The sequence below is a fragment of the Odocoileus virginianus genome, chromosome 9 (assembly GCF_023699985.2).
Source record: "Odocoileus virginianus isolate 20LAN1187 ecotype Illinois chromosome 9, Ovbor_1.2, whole genome shotgun sequence".
Lineage (NCBI taxonomy): Eukaryota > Metazoa > Chordata > Mammalia > Artiodactyla > Cervidae > Odocoileus > Odocoileus virginianus.
In genome coordinates this window covers 76,845,228-76,861,183 of record NC_069682.1, presented here as the reverse complement: position 1 = coordinate 76,861,183, position 15,956 = coordinate 76,845,228, and the positions used below count along the sequence as shown (strand labels likewise).

Sequence of the window (15,956 nt, the reverse complement as noted above, 5' to 3'; positions counted from 1 at the left end):
ACACTAAGATGCTGAATGAAATATTTTAACAATAAACATTTTGTATTGCATGGTTAATAAGGAAAAAGCATATTTGGGTATGTTGCAAAATGAAATCCTACATTGCCTTGTTTTTACATCTTCAAATAGTTATTCATAAATCATTATACTCAGTTAAACTGATCACCAATTTACAAAATCACAATTATTAGAGTAATTATTCTGGGATAATCTTTGGATATTTGCTGATCTGGAGATTAAATATTTGTTCAGAAGACTCTTGAGAGTCCCTTGGACCACAAGGAGATCGACCCAGTCCATTCTAAAGGAAATCCACCCTCAATATTCATTGGAAGGACTGAGGCTGAAGCTGAAGCACTCATACTTAGGCCACCTGATGTGAAGAGGTGACTCATTGGAAAAGACCCTGATGCTGGGAAAGATTGAAGGCAGGAGGAGAAGAGGGTGACAGAGGATGAGATGGTTGGATGGCATCACTGACTCAACGGACATGAATCTGAGCAAACTCTGGGAGACAGTGAAGGACAAAGGAGCCTGGCATACTGCAGTCCATGGGGTCGCAGAGAGTCAGACACGACCTAGCAACTGAACAACGGCGACAACAGAGAGGCAGAGTGGAATGTCCTAGGGTATGTCTTTTAAACATCTGTACTTTGAGAGGAAGCCTTTTATCTGCCCAACATTACTGAGCATTTGATGAGCAAAGTCCACGCTGAGCTGGGGTCTGGAACCCCTTCCTCATTACTGTATTCAGCAAGCCCCGAGAACACTCGTGTGTGGTGGGGCCCACCTTGCGGGTTCTTGGTGAGGACTTCCTAAAGTGTCATGCTGAGTACTCTGTGTATATTCACACAATAAGCTTGTGTGCATCAGAATTAGGTATCGTTCTTCCCTGTATTTCACAGATTTTGAAGCACAGAAAGAATCAGTAGCTTTCTAAAGAAGTTGCAGCTAGTAAATGGTAATGTCTGTCTGCTTTTCGCGTTAGGAACCCAACTCTTAACAACCATGCCTTCATATCTTTTTATTTAAGAAATGAAGTGTTTTCCAAGTGAATACAAGTCTGCAATCCTTTATATGAAACCCAAGAGGCAGAAGTTGATTCCACGTTAAGAATTCTTCTTTCCTATAAAGATAACACAGCTGACCCAGTAATCAGTCATCTTGCTATTTCAGAGTATATGAATAAGGGTCATCGCTTACCCCAGCTCTGCTTAGGTTACAGTTTACTATCATATTAATTGGGACCACAATTCAACCAAAACCCAAAGATTGAAATTCAGAACATTTTGTACTTGAGAATTTCAAGGAAGGGATGTGTGGATCTGTTTTTCAAGTCAGAGCTAGTGCTAACTTGGTTGCGTTGAGTTCATCTTGAAGCCCTGGACACATTATCCGATACCTGCCGACTACTGGGGTTGACTCTTCTGCAAACCAGGAGTTCTCTCTAGAGAGGTTACTGGTACACAGTCTCCAATCTGAGATCTGAAGTCTGCAGTAACATGAATTCAATGCAAAAAAATCTCATTGTCAATTGATCTTTTTAAAGTAAAATCTTCAAACTTATTTTTTAAAAACTGCTTAGAAGGAAAGAAAGTTACTTACATTTCTATATATAAAGAATTACTCTCATCTAAATCTAAAACTATATTCACAACTTAAAAAAATGGTAGTAAAGGACACTAAATTGTTAGCAAGGTGTTATTAACAGTGATTTCTTATTTTCCCCTTTAATATTTTTTTCTCAGTTTTCTATACACTTTATCACCATTTATTCCATAAACATTGGATAAACACCAATTCTATGTTATCTGTTGCTCAGTGAACTTTTGATTGAATGAACACTGTGTGCTTGGGATGCAATTCAAAGTTTCTGATCCCCTAAAGTCCACAGCCTAAAAGAAAGCCAAGAATAAATGTCCTTTAGAAAACATACAGAAAAAAAGAAAATAGCATTTTTAAATGGATATACTATAATCTCACTGAACTAGTTACATTAGGAGGAAAGTACAGACAAAATAAGAATTAATTTAAATTTATATGTTCCTTAGAACTTAGATTTTTGTAATTTTACGATGTTCAACTATCTCTCCTAGTACTACTAAGGAAATGAGGTTAAAAAAAAAGCTAAACATTTTAAGTGAGACTTGTAAAAACTTTAGTATATTCTAGGAATAAAAACCCATTGCACTATAAAGTTGCTTAAAATTTACTTTTTGTTATTTGTTTATCTCATTTCATTACTAATTTCCTTTCTAAATCTTTTTTTAATTGTGCAGATACAGATTTACCACAGAATACCTGAGGCAATGCAGTTTTCAAAGGAACAAATTCCAAGTTAATGTGGAACTCAGGCCTGCGATCTGCCTGCACGCCTGTGCTCGGTCGTTTGGTCGTGTCCGACTCTGCGACGCCATGGACTGAAGCCCACCGGGCTCCTCTGTCCACGGGATTCTCCAGGCAAGAATACTGGAGTGGGTTGCCGCTTCCTCCTCCAGGGGATCTTCCTGATCCAGGGATCGAAGCCACGTCTCCTGCAGCTCACGTGTTAGCAAAAGGATTCTTTTCTTCCCAGCCACCTGGGAAGCCCAAGTGATGGATGTCCACTGGAGAAACCAGAGAGTAACTCTAGTAATACCACACAGTGTGCAGTGTCGACAGGAGAGTGTGGCATATAGTATGTGCCACATACAGCTACAGGAACTGCAGTGTAGACAGTGAGAGTGTGGCATATAGTATGTGCCACATACAGTTACAGGAACCGCAGTGTAGACAGTGAGAGTGTGGCATATAGTATGTGCCACATACAGCTACAGAAACCGCAGTGTCGACAGGAGAGTGTGGCATATAGTATGTGCCACATACAGCTACAGGAACTGCAGTGTAGACAGTGAGAGTGTGGCATATAGTATGTGCCACATACAGCTACAGAAACCGCAGTGTAGACAGTGAGAGTGTGGCATATAGTATGTGCCACATACAGCTACAGGAACCGCAGTGTAGACAGTGAGAGTGTGGCATATAGTATGTGCCACATACAGCTACAGAAACCGCGGTGTAGACAGTGAGAGTGTGGCATATAGTCTGTGCCACATACAGCTACAGGAACCGCGGTGTAGACAGTGAGAGTGTGGCATATAGTATGTGCCACATACAGCTACAGAAACCGCAGTGTCGACAGGAGAGTGTGGCATATAGTATGTGCCACATACAGCTACAGAAACCACGGTGTAGCTAAAAAGGCCTCTCCAAGTCTCCTTAGTAACAGGCCCTTTGGCCTAACCTAGAATACAGCCTTTCTGTTTACAGTTTCACAATACTGCATTGAAAAAATCAGTGAAAAATCCATCTTTGATTTCAGACAAACAAACAAAAAAAGCACTTACAGTGATTGATCATTTTTCTCACGGAACTGACCACTTGTTTACCCTTGGGGTAAACTGCACAATGGAAATAACTGTCGCAGATGATAAATGGCTGGAAAACATGGACACCGTTTCTTTTTTCCTGAGCAATGATTACATGCCAGAAATGGTTCTAATATTACAGATGATTATGGAGCCTACGGTTAATTTAGTGGTATGTAACTTAATTTTATTAATGGATTTAACCTTATTATAGAGCACACATCATCATCAACTCTTTTTTATAGTCACGGAAACTGAGATACAGAAAGTTTAAATAGATTTCCCAAATTATATAGCTAATAAATTGTGGATCTTGGATTATATTATAAAAAGAATGATCTAAGTTAATTATTTACTTAATTTGTAAATTAGCTAAGAAGAATAAAAGACAGAAAATTAAAATGAGTTTAGTGAAAACACTTAAGAGGACTGTCTACCTATCACTATTGGAACTTTCCCTAAATCTTCTTTTCTTGTTTCCCAAGATGATCAGAACTTCATACAGACTTAACACTGTTAAAAATTTCCAAAAGACCAAGATAGATAGCAGAATGCCAATTTACTAATTCAAAGAAAAATCCAATTATCAAATGAATGGTGAATACTTGGGGTGGGAAGACAAGAAAACATTCCCTTTGTTGCCATGTAAAAATCAAACTCAGGCAAAATCCAATCATAATTAGAAGATATTTGATAAATATACCATGGAAAACTGCTCTGGAAAGTTTTGCTGTATTTAGTGGGTCGTATACACTGGAAAGTCCACTTGTTGAGGCTTTCAGCAGATTACATAGAAGTCATAATACTGTTCATGCAACAAATAAGTAAAGCAAGCTGACCCTCAAATGTATTAGCTTCAGCTAAGGTTTATTTATTAATTCAACAATCATTGCTTGAACTCTAACAGTATGTCAGAATCTGGGGCCACAGTGGTGAACTGAACATACTGATCTGATAAAGGTAGAACCTGGTGTCTGACAAAAACAGAACAATGAATCCCTTCTACAATACAGATTTTGTACTTAATTAATAACCACTTATATAAAAGACAGTGTGCTAAATGCTCTGCAAATATTAAATGGTTTATCACAACTATCCCACCAGGTAGTGTTAAAGAAAAAAAATTGTTCACAATACTTGTTAAAGCAGTGAGACAGACTTTATCCAGTGAGCTTACTACAGTGGGATTTTGAAGTAAAAAATCAGGCTTGGTTTTGAATATGACAAAAGAAAATGGGGATTTACAGCCAAGGATGAGAACTGGTTGGGGGAGTGTGCTGTGTGTCCGACTCTTTGCTAGCGGATGCAAAATTACTAAGAGGTTAGGGCAATGCTCTCTGAGTCACCTAAAATGTGGGCTTCCCAGGTGGTGCTCCTGGTAGGGAATCCGCCTACCATTGGAAGAGATGCGAGAGACATGGGCTCGACCTCTGGGTTGAGAAGATCCCCTAAAGCAGGAAACGGAAACTCACTCCAGTATCCTTGCCGTAAAATCCCAGGGACAGAGGAGCCTGGCAGGCTACGGTCCATGGGTCACAAAAGAGTCGGACACGACTCTGCACGCACACGCGCACACACACGCACCCCGGCGGGTAAGGGCAGGCCAGGGTGATTAGATATTAAGATATTACTGAGGGATGAGGAATTCTGTCAGATATTGAGGTCATATACCAAGGGTATACCGGAGATTCTGGCTAAACCGACTTACCAGGAATCTTGCCAAAACAAGACTCCACAAGGATGAAAACTGAAGCTCTAGTTTGGACCAAGTTGGGCAAGGGCTCAGAGGAGCTCGACTAAACTTTGGTCCAGAAGATAATCTGTTTCAGGGAGGAAACAAGGCAAAGTGTGCTTAGTGACTGTTTAAAACATCATACAGCCAGTACAGTCAGGCCAAACATCACTACCTACGAACTGGTGGCTTGGTGGTAAAAAATCTGCCTGCAACGCAGGCCACGCTGGTTCGATCCCTGATCCAGGAAGACCCAGAAAGACCCCCACGTGCCTTGGAGCAACGAAACCCAGGCCCTAGAGCCCAGGAACCACGCATTCTGCTCCTGAGACTATGCACCCATGTGGTGCAGCTGCTGAAGCTCACAGCCTGGAGCCTGCGCTCTGCGCCAAGAGGAGCCGCCACACCACGAGGAAGAGCCCCCGCTCACGGCAGCTAGAGAAAGCCCCCACGGCAGCAAAGGCCCAGCACAGCCATCATGAAGAAAAGCTTCCAAAAGACTAAAGCTGGATGCCATCTTGGTTCTCTTTCACCCAACACACACACACGGACACTATCATTTTTATATAACGGACAGCTCAGTTGGTAAAGAATCCGCCTGCAATGCGGGAGTCTCCTGTTCCATCCCTGGGTCAGGAAGACCTGCTGGAGAAGGGAAAGGCTGCCCACTCCAGGATTCTGGCCTGGAGAAGTCCATGGACTGTATAGTCCATGGGGCCACAAAGAGTCGGACACGGCCGAGCGGCTTTCACTTTCACAAAGCCCTTTAACTCAGATTTCCTCTCTGGGCAGTAGTTGGCACGGAACTGCCAGTATTTCTCACTAACATGCTTTTCCTATGCTTCCTCTGCTTGCTGACATGTTCTTTTATTAAATAAAAGAAGTCAGTGACCTAACCTGGAACAAGACGGTGCTTTTTCTGCCCTGACCAACAATACGTTAGTTTTATATGTTAAGCAAGCACTGTCAGTTGTGGACAAGTATCTTTTCACTGAATTTGTTCAATAGCAATATACTTGGGCTTCCGCGATGGCTCAAGTGATAAAGAATCTGCCTACAACGCAGGAGATTTAAGAATGCAGATTTGATCCCTGGGTTGGGAAAGTCCCCTGGAGGAAGAAATGGCAACCCACTTCAGTATTCTTGCCTGGAAAATCTCAAAGACAGAGGTAGACTGGTAGGGCTACAGTCCAAGGGGTCACAAAGAGTCAGACACAACCAAGCACAGAAGTATGAGCAATACACTCAAGTAAAAGGTTAACCTCCCCAGACTCCCCTACAGCAATGGGTGGACCCGTGGCTCAGATCTCATCTACTAGATCCAGGTGGGAAACTACTGTGAGGAAAGTTGTTGTTTACCTGAAAAGGTGATAAATCCAGCTGCTGTTTGACTTGTGCCTTCTGCCCTTCTCCTTCCTCCTGCTTAGGATGTGCATGTGATGGCAAGAGCTTCTGCAGCCATGCGGAGACCATGAGTGGAAGTCGTATGACTGTGGAAAGAAAAGCAGGGCTGTAGATGAACGGAGATCCACAGTGGAATCACAGAGCTACTTTTTATGGATTTCTTTTTCATCCCACTTGCTATATGAGAAAAATAAATGCTCAGTTAATCCCTCTAGTAGAGTTTGTAGCTCATGTACTTGAAAACAATCATAACTGATAAACAGATTTTCAAAGGGAAGTTATTGATGTTATTTTCTCATACTCACTGAACATCTGACTGTAACTATTAAACATTTACAGTAAATAGTATCACTGACAAAACTTTACTGAACAAAGTAGGAGGTACATATTTTAAGCAATAATCCAAAAAAAGATTACTCAGAAATTGCTTTTCCAGTTGTTTCTACTACTCTTCCTTCCTCTTGTTATTTTCCTACTCATTATATTTCATCAGATGGTCGTTAAAGAAATAAAAGTTTCATTTTCAATTTTCTCGCTTACACTATCAGTCTTTTACTTGAAACAAAGGTGACCCTAGAAATAAAAGTGGAGGTGGTAGAAATTAGTATTCTGAAATAGCTATGGAATAAATGCAGATGGTGCAGCTTAAATTTCAGATAAAATATGATCTGAATTCAGAGAACTTGAAATGGTACTTAAATTCAAGTATGTTCTCAGTTTGCTGAAAACACACTCATTGCTTTCCAAGCATCTCTGGCTTAAAACCAGCCACTTCCAGAAGTGCAGTCTTCATGTGTAAGTGGTTTTGCAGGAATGATCAAGGAAAAAAGATTAAAAAAATCTGATGGTCTAGATTGTCTGCGGGATGAGGCAGCAGGAAAAACAGTCACTGGCATATAATTTCACTTTTGAGAAACAGAAAACGTAGAGGGAAAAAATATAGATGCTAAGGACTCTGAAGCACCTCAGGAGAAAAACAGTTTCGATCTCCGCTGCCATAACAAGCGGCAGAGTTCATGGTTTTGTTTGCAGACTGAGGTCTGTGGAAAATAAATATCTGCAGCTGAGGGCAGCTAGAGATAATCAACACCCAGAAGAGCGACTACACCCTAAGGCGCTCTGGGAATCATCTTACTGACGGGAAGAGATAAAGGAGCAGAGAAGAAATTTTAGCAGCAGTGAGACAAAGGAGAGGGTCAGAGAGAGCGCCACTGACTGTGAGGAATGGGGCTCCATCCCTGATCGGCGGCCACATCCATTCGGGGCTGCTTAGAGGACGGGGCTCACTGAGCTTCTGCTGTGGTGTCTTCTTTAAATGATGTTTTTCATGTGGACCTTTTTTTTTAAGTCTGTATTGAATTTGTTAGAACATCGCTGCTGTTTTATGCTTCGGTTTGTTTAACCATGAGGTACGCAGGATCTCAGCTCTCTGAGCAGGGATCAAACCCCCACCTCCTGCCTTAGAAGGCAGAGTCTTAACCGCTGGACCAGCAGAGAAGTCCCTGCTACAGAGTCTTTAACATCTGCAATACTGATCGACCAGGGAAGCGGTTATGGTTCCCCAAAGCTGAGCTGTCTCCTCTTTCATTCTCTTCCACCAGCTTCATCCCCTTGCAGAGAACACAGTGAGACCATACTACCCAGGAAGGTTTGATGCTTATTCATTTTAAGAAAATGCTTTGAGAGAGTGATAGAGAAAAGTTGATACCAGAAAATTCAAGGCTGAGTAAATCTATCTTCTTTTTAATAAATTAACTATGTATCAGTCTACCAATGATAACAAAAAAAAAATGATTTGTTGGAGTTTCTGATTATTCCTAATTCATGTCCTAAATGATTTCCAGAGCCTTGGGGATTAACTTGGAACATCTGGTTTATTTGCTGTTCTGGAAAGCAAAATTTAAATGATCCTAAGGTGAGACTTTGTGATGGACAGGGAGGCCTGGCGTGCTGCAATTCATGGGGTCGCAAAGAGTCGGACACCACTGAGCTACTGAACTGAACTGAAGGTGAGACTGGGTCACTGCGAAACGGTGAGGTTTCCGATGAACCAAGCAGCTACTCATCACACGAGGATTTCTGGATTCCACAAGTGGTTTTCGGGTCCCTCCGACACCCAAAAGCACTATCGCAGGTGCTGCTCTATGCGGACAAGCGTACCAGGCACCGCTCCTGCCCTCAGACTGTGCGAGATGCATTAGATGCGGAGAATAAACATGTTTACTTGGAACTGTAAAGTCAGTAATGACTTCACCAGTGGAAAATTATCTGGGGAAAACAGTAGGGAATATTTCAGCTATGAGAGAAAGGAAGACTTTATGAACACAGTGCATGAATGTGACGTTTATGGCTCTTCAGAATCTAGCGACGATGACATGGGGACGAGAGAGAAGAGATAGAGAGCTCAGACGTTGTAACTGGAAAGTGCATTGCTCCTGTAGAGAAGGGTCGGCATGCGTCTGGCAAGCAGCGTTTACCAGAAGCCAGCGAGGGAAACCATGGGCTGTGATTGTCTTTCTCATTATCCAGCCACGTCCAGATTGCTGTTATCAAGTTTACATATCAACTCACTTCCACTGACTTAAACATTTTTGCTAAAATTGATTCATTTTTTCTTAACAACTCTTTACATTTTACTGTAAAAAATTAAAAACAAGCAAAAAAAGCATCATTTGACACAATAGAAAGTAGACATAAAATTTAACTGAAAATAAAGCAAAGTAGTTAAATTCTCCTCAGGCCTTTTCCACTGCTTGAAGCCTCCCATCAATGTTTAAAAATGGAGATTAATGGACGGGAAGGGGGGATTGATACTTATTAGAACCAAACTGAAAGTTTCCCTCTGAACAATGTAGGAGAAAGAACTAAAAGGAAACAAAATGAGTCACTGAAGGCCCTCTGAGGTCTTGTTTGAGCTCCACAAAAATGCAGCTCACATTTACCAAGGATGTGAGAGATACACTGAGAAAATCAACCTACAGAGAAGAGCAGGCTTTAAATTACAGCTCTACAATAAAATAAGTAACAATTCGGTGTGTGAAACTCTCCTGAAAAGATGTCTCTGACAGAGAGAGATGTAAGGGGTGTGTGTGCACTCAGTCCTGCCCAACTCTTTGGAGACCCCATGGACTGTCTTCCTCCAGGGTCCTCTGTCCATGGAATTTTCCAGGCAAGAATACAGGAGTGGGCTGCCATTTCTTTCTCCAGGGAATCTTCCCGACCCAGAGATGGACCTGCACCTATTGTGTGTCCTGCGCTGCCAGGCAGGTCCTTCACCAGCTGAGCGACCGTCTGGTATAAACACACACATGGATTTTTTCCAGCAGTAAACACTACAGTACCATGCAGTTCCAGGTATATTCCTGGATGTGGAACTTTCGAATACAGAGGAGCCACATGTGTGGAGGGACCATGTAACCTATCTATTTATCTTAAGAGAGAGATGGAGCGCAGAAACAAAAACAAAGAGAGATTTTCATATACTAAGCAATCAGTATGATATTTCAATCATAAAAAAGAAGTTAGGTATAAGTTTGGAAACAAATTATTGAATTTTAGGCCAGATATGGCTAAAATCACACATTTCTGAGAAGATAAAAGTACATCAGAACACGAATGTAGTGTCAGAAACGTAAGAAAAACAACAAAAATGATTTTGGTTAATGCTAAAAGAAGACAAAATGTCAACTGAATTCCAGCCTTTAAAAGATTGAAATTTAAGTGCTAAGCAATATGCATGGTTCTCACACATATCTATATATCTATATCTATATCTATATCTATATCTATATATATATATACACACACACACACACATATCTATACATCTATCTATCTGTATATTTATACACATGCATGCAAGTCTGGCACGTCATAAATACTCAGACAATAATCAACAAATGAAAGTTGCTAAAATGCAAGCATGCTAAATCACTTCAGTTGTGTCAGATTCTGTGTAACCCCATAGACTGTAGCCTACCAGGCTCCTCTGTCCATGGGGATTCTCCAGGCAAGAATACTGGAGTGGGTTGCCATGCCCTCCTCCAGGGGATCTTCCCCACCCAGGAATCAAACCCGTGGGTCTTATATCTCCTGTATTTGCAGGTAGGTTCTTTACCAGTAGCACCACCTGAGAAGCCAATATATATAAATTGTATGACCTATTCAGAAGATTTTGAAATAGGTCATGAAATTTTTACCTAAAATTTGAAGCAATGTCCCATGATTTTTCAGGTGAAAAGAGAACAGTCCAAATAGCCTGCTGCCACCTAGACACCTCATCGAGCACTAAGTTGGTCCTTGGGTGTTCCCCAAGCGATTTTACTGATTTCTTTTGTAGTTGTTGTTTGGTAAAAGGGCTAAGTACTTGAGTATTCTAGCAACAGAACATAAATGTCTGCTGCTTACAGTCAAGACTCAATTATCCATATGCAGATAATTTTTGCTGTGTTTGTTATCCCAGTCTGCCATTATCCTTCTGCCAAGCAGAGTTTTCTAGGCCAATTTTCCCCACTGCTGATTGGGATATACTTAGGAAATTCACAGTTGTTTCAGCATGAGCCTCAACAAACCATAATTAGGTGAGTTTGCTGAAACAAAACACAGTCAAACTGAATAATGCATTCCAAGACCAAATATCAATTAGAGTAGATGACATAAGCCTCTGGGCTGCTGTCCATTGGCAAGGGTAAATGAAAACCACATTTTATCTTCATTTTATACTCGAGTCTGCATGAAAATAGATGAACAAAGCACTTGATTCTCACATCAACCCTTCCCACCCTAAGTACTCATGTAGAAAAGATAGTTAAGAAAGCATTTGTACATCCAGAGGGAAGTGTCTCTGTGATGTTAATAAACCTGATTTGCCATTCTTTTCTTTCTTTGTCATCTAATTGAAGGAAATCATACCATTCTTGACTTCTGTTCTCCATCACCTCTTTCCCAAAAGAGGTGCATCCTCTTTTGGGGGCAAAAGAGGATGCATCCTACTGTTGTAACAAGTTAATCAGTAATTGGCTTGTCCATCTCATGATTCTAATTGAAGACAAGTTGATGATACTCTTAATTAGAAGAGTGCAAGATACTCTAATTTTAGCAACTTTCATTTGTTGATTATTGTCTGAATATTTACCACGAGCCAGTCCACTTTGCTAAGTATTGGTAAAATGAACTGTTACATAACACTTAAAAAAACACAGTAGGGTAGAAATTGTAGATATCGTCACTTTACAAATGAGGAAACAGGCTTGAAAGCACTGTCTTTTGCCCAGATATAGTGCTAAGTGTCAGAAGCATGACTTGATCTCTGGAATGCCTGATTCCAACACGCAAGTGATGTCTTAGCTACTTTCCTCTCCCACCTCTTTCCCCATCACCAGATCCACGGACACCACGGCACCAGATGGTCACAAGCCAGAAACACTCACTAAGTTCAACAACAGTTAAAACTAGAAGCTCTCATCCTCAAATGTGATCAAAGCTTGGAGTCTTCACAGAGCAGAGAAACAGAAGCTGCCAATTATCTGGTGGCTGGAGGACAATGAGGTAAAGGCCAGGAGACTAAAGGTCATATAAGCCTTCATGTGGTGACTGTGTCGAGGATGCTGCTGAATTTTTTTGTCTTTTCTAATTTATTTAGTCCAAAAAGGTCATTTCAACCTCAGTGTCTTCTTGATGGTGACATACTGATTTTTATATGAATTTCCAACTGGATTGACTGATGAAAGCCTGAGAAGGTCAATGGCAATGAGTCAAAGGCTCTGACCATACTGGAATTGAGATTGCGTTCGGCTCACTGCTCTTTGGTCTTTCTGTAATAATGCTGATTTGTTTAATATTGTAGTTCATTAGACAAAATTCCTTAAGTTAGGCTGAAGACTAAAACACTCAACACCACTTCCCATCCACTGTCTGCTCTAATCAATTTCAACGAAATAAAATGCATTGGGAAAGCAGGAAATTGTGTTTTATGTAAAAAGAATCTCATGTGTTAAATTCCTTTTAAAAAGGTGCTAACAAATGTGCCAGGTGCTGCATAACAATGAACCAGGGAGAGACTTTCTGCTCACATGATGATCACATTCCAAAGAGCATCCCTTGCTGTGTGTCCTCTGTCCTCTTTACTCCTGCTGGTTACTGATAACGAACTATCCTTAGAGGAAACACAGTGCTGCCTCTCTGAGTCCATGTGGTTTGGGTAGAACTCTTCCAATCAGAGCTGCCAAGGAGATAATGAAGGTTAAAGAACATGACCCAGCCTGGCCAACCAGTATCATCCATTCCACCATTCATGCTAATGGGTTCCGAGACAGGTATATGACTCAAGTGAAGAAAATGAAGGCCCAGTTTTTAGGATTGTCCATGGAATTGAAACTCAACATTAAAAAGCTATGATCATGGCATCTGGTCCCATCACTTCATGGCAAATAAAATGGGAAAACAGTGGAAGCAGTGTCAGATTTTATTTTCTTAGGCTCCAAAATCACTGCAAACAGTGACTGCAGCCATAAAATTTAAAGACGCTTGCTCTCTGAAAGGAAAGCTATGACAAACCTAGACAGCATATTGAAAAGCAGAGACATCACTTTGCCGACCAAGGTCTTTATAGTCAAAGTTCTGGTTTTTCTAGTAGTCATGTATAGATGTGAGAGCTGGACCACAAAGAAGGCTGAGCACAAAGGAATTGATGCTTTTGAACTGTGGTGCTGCAGAAGACTCTTGAGAGTCCCTTGGACTGCAAGGAGATCAAACCAATCCATCCTAAAGGAAATCAACCCTGTATATTCATTGGAAAGACCAGCGCTGTAACTCCAAAACTTTGGCCACCTGATGCGAAGAGCCAATTCATTGGAAAAGACCCTGATGCTGAGAAAGACTGAAGGCAAAAGGAGAAGGGAGCGGCAGAGGACGAGATGGTTAGGCAGCATCACCGACTCAATGGGCATGGATTTGATGAAACTCCAAGAAACAGCAAAAGACAGGAAAGCCTGGAGTGCTGCAGTCCCTGGGTCACAGACAGTCAGACATGACTTAATGACTGAACAACAAAAATGGCAATGGGATTTTGGAAGAGTAGCTGCTTGACAGGATGGTTGAAAGTGTTTCTGGAGCAACTGGCAGCCATCTTGCCCTGTGTGGAGAAAGACTCCCAGAAGGAGAAAGAAGAAGCCGACCCGCTCACACACAGTATAGCGGGAAGATTTCTGTGATGCTGTCCGAGTGCAGAGAGTCAGCTCTAGGTCTGTCTGCCCTAGGTCTTTTACGTTGCAAGAGACAATGAGTTTTCCTTTTGTTTTTCTTTTCTTCTTGGTCTGAGTTAGGGAAGGGTCCAGTTCAGTTGCAAGCAGAAGAGTTCTGAATAATTCTTCCCCAAGAATAATTTTACCTTTTTCTCTTTAAAAAATATTTCGAAATTGAAGAGTTCTGCTTTCCCACCTTAATAAATACAGGCACCAAAAGCTTTCCCTACCATGTTGTAGTCTTATGCAAACTGTCAACTCTCAGTATTATAGATGGAGGAGATTGACTCTAATTATTATTGGCTCTGAAGCTATCCTAAAAGTGATGGGTTTTGAACTAAATACCTGGCATACATTTATTTCTAGTCTAAAGAGCTGACTCATTAGAAAAGACCATGATGCTGGGAAAGATTAAAGGCAGGAGGAGAAGGGGATGACAGACAATGAGATGGTTGGATGGCATCACTGACTCGATGGACATGAGTTTGAGCAAGTCCCAGGAGATAGGGAAGGGCAGGGAAGCCAGGCATGCTGCAGTCCATGGGGTCACAAAGAGTTGAACGTGACTAAATGACTGAAGAACAACAAATACTAAAAAACAATTTTAGATGTTTCCATATTTTTGACCCATAGATTCCAATAACTCATTAGCATTTGTTTTTAATGGTAATAAGATATTGGTATATATGGATAAGCCATGGATATTTATGTACACTGTAGTTTCTTTTAAACTTTCTGCTAACTTATTAATGCTCAACTGTAAGATAAGATATAACAGTATTATTTTGTGAAATAAAATGTAAGCAAAATATAACTGAAAGTGTCAGAATTTTCTAGAAGTATCAGAATGTACTCTATATAGTATGGTGAACGTTATTTCATGTACTAGTGCTTTATATACATATAGACATAAAATATACATATTTTATGTGCATATATATAACCCCTGATTAGTTTCTAACTCTGCCTTAGTAACTTCTTCCCTGTTGCTTAGTCGCTCGGTCGTGTCTGACTCTGCAACCCCGTGGACTGCGGCCCACAAGGCTCCTCTGTCCATGGGATTCTCCAGCAAGAGTACTTGAGTGGGCTGCCATGCCCTCCTCCAGGGGGTTTTCCCGACCCAGGAATCAAACCCAGGTCTCCTGCATTGCAGGCAAATCCGTTACCACTGAGCCACCAGGGAAGCCAGCCAAGTTTTTCCCTAGCTCACCACAATACTTAAAAAAGTCATTGTTGGCATTTTATTTTGTATTTTCTGTCCCTTGTTACCTAAATGGTAGAATGAATTTGGGATTCACAGCTCATCAAATTCCCTGAAGAAAACACATGGATCTTAATTGTCTGAAACTACATTGCAATATCAAAGCAAGATCAATAATTCAAAGCCCACATTCCCAAATCCATCCAAAGGCATATATACACATATATCTCCTATATATCCATTCCCCACTCCACCACTAAATATATCTTTTCCCTCAAGCCCTCAGGGAGAGGCTGCCCATAGAGAAACTAGTTCATAACTTAACCAAAATACATGAACATGTAGGTCAGAAAACAAGTACTTCGTTGGTGAGGTTTGGGGAGACTAAAAAGGAATTATAAATGAAAGAAGAACAAAACCTTGTGCTTGAAAATCCATTAGAAGTCTAGTTCCTATTTCCAACTAGTCTTATGTTTCTATGGTCTTCAAAAGCCAGATTCTCCTCTAGAATCTGTCAGAGCTTGGTGAATAAATTTAAACTGGACTTCTGTTTTTGTTGTTTAGTTGTAAATCATGTCTGACTCTTTGCAACGTCATGGACCGTCATGGACTGTAGCCCCACAGGCTCTTCTGTCCACGGGATTTCCCAAGCAAGAACACTGGAGTGAGTTGCCATTTCCTTCTTCAGGGGATCTTCCTGACCCAGGGATCGAACACGCATCTCCTGCATGGGCAAGCAGTCTTTATACCTGAGCCACCAGGGAAGCCCTACTGGACCTTTGGCAGAGACCAATATATGATGGAAATGTAAAAAAGAATTAGCAGTAAAGAAGGCTTTTTCTAAGACCAAATGATCTGAATTTAAATTCTAATCTGACACTCACCGTAAGTGAGATCTTAGGCAAAGTACTTAAGCTCAGGAGGTCTCAGGGCTCATCTCTAAAGGGGGCACTAGCAGAGCCCTGTCAGAG

The 15,956-nt window shown here is 41.1% G+C and overlaps 1 long non-coding RNA gene across 2 annotated transcripts in view; it reads right to left on the bottom strand.

Annotated features, from left to right (window-relative positions):
- Window positions 1–1,009: 1,009 nt before the first annotated feature.
- Window positions 1,010–15,956, bottom strand: part of LOC139036526 (uncharacterized) — a 73,662-nt gene continuing 58,715 nt past the window's right edge. For both annotated transcript variants that reach the window (XR_011489297.1, XR_011489298.1), the window contains exons 2-3: window positions 6,499–6,629; window positions 1,010–1,895 (exon numbers count right to left, since the gene is read on the bottom strand). This is a non-coding gene — a long non-coding RNA (uncharacterized lncRNA). The remainder of the gene's footprint in view (window positions 1,896–6,498; window positions 6,630–15,956) is intronic.